The sequence below is a fragment of the Anoplolepis gracilipes genome, chromosome 7, assembly GCF_047496725.1.
Source record: "Anoplolepis gracilipes chromosome 7, ASM4749672v1, whole genome shotgun sequence".
NCBI classification, from domain to species: Eukaryota; Metazoa; Arthropoda; class Insecta; order Hymenoptera; family Formicidae; genus Anoplolepis; species Anoplolepis gracilipes.
In genome coordinates, this window is record NC_132976.1 from 12,267,631 (window position 1) to 12,272,306 (window position 4,676).

Sequence of the window (4,676 nt, forward strand, 5' to 3'; positions counted from 1 at the left end):
CATTCCTACGCTCGCCGAATCTGATCAATGGCATCCTGTCTTAGTCGATTTTGATGATTTTTAGGCTTTTTTTTGCAAATTTTTTTATAAAGAACCGATAAGATCAATTAAAATAAAAGTTTTTCCTATTTGTTAAGCAACTGTTTAAGTATCTTTTAAAATTTTTTTTATTCAAAAATTCCAAGAATTAAGTTGCATATAGCAGGTCTTTTAAAAAGAAAAAAAAAAAGATTCTTAGAATATATGAGTTTGGATATCGCCCGAAGTAGAATTATCAAAAAATATTAATTTTTCGAAATTCTACAGCCCTTTAAAGACGAAAAAAATAGGCGAGAAATTAAGACTTATTTTCAAAGTGACGTTACTTTTGCATATTTTTTAGAAATCCTACTTCGGGCGATACCCAAACTCATATATTCTAAGAATCTTTTTTTTTTTTTTTTTTTTTTTTTTTTTAAAGAACTGCTATATGCAGCTTAATTCTTGGAATTTTTTAATAAAAAAAATTTTAAAAGATACTTAAAAAGTTGCTTAACAAATAGGAAAAACTTTTATTTTAATTGATCTTATCCGTTGCTTATGAAAAATTTGCAAAGAAAGCCTAAAAATCAGGCCTCTATCTTCCCAACACTTTCATCGTAACTGATACACTAAAATAGATCGCAGCATTAATTAATCTATGTCGCGCTGCGCGATTGCAGACTCCTTTTCTTTCTTTCTTTCCCCGTTCCTTACCAACGATTCCTTCTACTTGGTCAGCTTCTACGTTGTCATACACGTGCCGCTGCGTTAAGTATTTCGCTAACCAAGGTCAGAGATAGCAAGTTCGCTTCCTAGAACCAGGAGGGTATCGCTGATAATCAGTGGCGCTCGTTCGAGATGACGATTCGTGACTCGAGGTACCTCGGATTATCTTTCTTCGCGGGAAAACTGTCTCGCTTATTGTTAGATCTAGAACGGAGGTGCAGGGGCCGATAATATTTCCAATGGAAATTTGATTCAACTTTCAATTTCCCTCCAAAGTGAATACAATTTTAGGCGCACGGAAAAGGCCGATGAAACGGTAGACGATGGAGAACGGTTGGCCAAATATATGCCATTATTTATATACATCAGCAATGCGACAGCTCGAACCTACGATATAAATATATATATATATATATATATAAATCATTGTGCGGTATACATATACATATATTCCGCGAGCATTATTATTCATAAATATAAAAGGAAGGCTGACGCACGGTCGCGGGAGCTGCACTAATCGTTCGCAGTCGGTCCGATGCGACCGCAGCCTCGACGCCGTCCGATAACGAGGAAAGATTATGCTCAAGGACAAGGCCGCAGCACTGCTCCGCTCCGCTCCGCTCCGCTCCGCGTCTCGTCTCGTCTCGTCTCGTCTCGCCGCGCTCGCGCTCGCTCCGACTCTGCCTCCAAACGACACGAGACATTGCGACAAATCCGCGACCAGCAGATATATACGCGTGTACGTAGCAACATGCTGCGCATATGCGTGACGATACACAATATTGATGTGTGCGCGGTTGTCCTTGTGATGCCACCGCCGCCAGCGTCGTCACAAAGTTGTCAACAAGAGCAAGCTGTCAACTACAATTCCCAAGTGCATTCGGTGCTCGCGAGCTTTTAGATATGCCAAATTCTAATGACGTCTCTCTCCCTCTTAAACTTTGATCGAGAAGGTGGACGGAAAGGGACGACGTATACTTGATGTATAATTTAGTGGAAAAAAAAAAAAAAATTTTACTATAAATCGTAATTATGTGACATGGTTGAATAGCGGTCCAATGTCGCGAAAGGCAAGTATACCCCAAAATAGCAGCGGTTTCTATTGGGTCATCTCACCGCTTGCCCAGCTTGCCCCCCAATTTGCTCTTCCTACTTGATGTCTCTAATTTTAAGCGAGTGTGCGCTTACACACACACACGACACTAGCTTGCAACGAGTAACCTTACACTGCCTCGGTGTAAACTAGTCGTAACACGTAACCGTTCCTCCCTCGCAACAGTGAGTCGAAACTCCTCGAAAACTAAAACTGTCGCAAGGACGAGGACCGAAGGCGTTGGACTGTTTTAAAGCGTACGTCGCGGTATTCGACGGTCGTTCGACCTTCGACGTGATTTCTGGTCGAAAAGATCGAACATCGGCCCTGGCTGCTATCTATACATAATGCTGACATAATATCTATCTGCGTGATTCGGCGATTATATGGGGCGTCGAAAAATTAAATCAAATTTGCCACGGTCCCGAGAGAATGAGTTTTGAATTACGCGCGAGATAGCGGCAGTTACAATAAAATGAAACGGAACAGAACAGTGAATTCATTTTGACTGTGGCGATAAAGGTGCTTCAAGAAATTGGGAAAATAAAATGGTAAGGGGGGGAAAAAGATAAAATTGGAAATGATAGCAGCCAAAAGTGGAGTAATTGAAAATGAAAAATTTCATTTCATTATTATAACTCTTGTTTGACAAGTTTCGTCGCAAATAACATTATGTAAGCGCTATACAAAGTTTATTTAAGAACTCGTATCGGTCTTTTTTTTTTTCGCTCTACGTTTTCTTACTTTATTATCATTGTAATTTTTGAATTTTAAAACTATTTCTCATCGTATATACATATGGAAGAATTACATTATCTAGCTATATATTCTAATAAATAGATACATATATTATTTAAAAATTTTAATTTCTTTAAATTTCAGAGAGAGAGAGAGAGAGAGAGAGAGAGAGAGAGAGAGAGAGACAGAGAGATTTTGTTTAATTATTCAATGAGATGAGAGAAAAGAATTACATAATCACAAATTATAGTTGCAATTTTGTTAAATGTGTTGTAGCTATATTTTTTCTCACAATTGAGAAAACTTCACAAAACTATACTAGAAAATAACATGACGCACGTAGTGTTGTGCATTTGCAAAAAATTAGTTCACTTAAGAGAATGTATAGTGTAATTAAGTTGAAAAATTATCTCATCTCTCAAAATATAATGTGATATTAAGAAACTATCTTTCGCTGGACCGCAAGAAATTTTCAAGAGATTTCGGACCATCGGTATCACAAGAGCATTAATCAGACCGCTCGAGGTTAAGATCGTTCGAATCTGTACTTGAACTCATCTCGCTGAGTCACTTTAGAAGCTTTATCGTCGGTCTTGATAACAATGAATACACGGCAAAGATAACCTTCCTCGTGTCAGCAAAGCGCAATCAGGTGAACCGACTTCTGCCCGGATACATCCGTTTAGAAACTCGATAAAATCGCAATGCGATCGTACAATTCAATAGTACAAAATACATATCGACTATTCGACTGTAATTGAGTTTTATATTATACTGATGCGTCAGAAGAAAACGACACGCGGGGAAAACCCGCGTTTAATAAAAGAAATTATCCGTCTCATATTTGACTAAGAAATAAAAGTTTTATCTGTCCAAAGTGTATTAAAAAGCGTGAAAAATCATGAGCAATAATAATAATAAGATTTTCCTTTATCCAGGGGAATAAAATCAGACTTTATATTAAATGCTAATGTGACGTTATGAATAAATCCATAAAGCAATCAAATCAGACAATCGAATGACAAAGATTTCCTCAAAGCCCGAATGCGATACATACATTTTTTCCGCCGCGTAAAATCAACAGGATCTTCCACTATCTTTATTGGAAAAAAAAAAAATATATAAGAGCGGAAGAAGATTGGCTTTTTCGCGTTAATCACTTGCAAATTCGTTCGACTCGTAATTTTATCGTACTACGTATACAAGTATAAAACACGTATAAAACACGTTCGTGTGCGCGCGCGCGCTCTTCTCGCGCCTTCCTCTTCTCTCCTTTCCTCGTGCTCGTTATAGGAAGGTTCCATCGACAGAGCCGACGAGTGTCGGTGGCACGTAGTGCTCGATGCGACGTCGTACAAGGACAAGGCCACATGGTCACGGGCGACCGGGGCGGACACACGTCGTACAGATATATATCGACTACTGGTCGTGACCCCCTCCCCCTCCCCCCTCCTGCTCCTCCTCCTCCTCCTCCTCCTCCTCCCCCTCATCCTCCCTCCCCCACGTCATCATCGACGTCGCTCCGCGCGGCCACCTAACCACTACACCCATCGACGGTATATATATATGTATACCTATGTCACGACTACTAAATATGAGCTACCGACGTATGTGCGCGCACGTCGTTTGACCCTGCGTCGCGGTCTCATGGATCTTCAGGGTCACGCAATACGGCAGCGCAACAATGGTGGTGACCCTTTAACCCTCTTTAATACTAAACGGAGGTAAAGAGTTGGCGGATCGACGTATTTGCTTGAGAATTTTCGAGCATCTTAACGTTCGTTAGCCAAGTCATTAGCATACGTTTTAAGATTAAACAAGTCGACTGAATAAAATATTAACATTCGCTCTAAATCTGTGGTATAAAATATTTTTGTGAATCACACACACACACACACACACACACACACATACTGTCACAGTCACTCGGAAAGAGTGGCTTCTTCTCTCATCTCGAATCTAATTTCTTTGAGATTTTTATACGCGCATTCCTTCAACTATTTTAAATATATTCAGTTACATAAGATGTAACGAATGTAACGCTATCGTGAGATTTATTTGTCGCAATGAAATTAGGGGAGGGGGGGGGGGAAGCTAC

At 39.7% G+C, this 4,676-nt stretch overlaps 1 pseudogene; it reads right to left on the reverse strand.

Moving 5' to 3' along the window:
- Positions 1–409: 409 nt before the first annotated feature.
- On the reverse strand, positions 410–2,594 carry LOC140667848 (uncharacterized; annotated as a pseudogene).
- Positions 2,595–4,676: the final 2,082 nt, after the last annotated feature.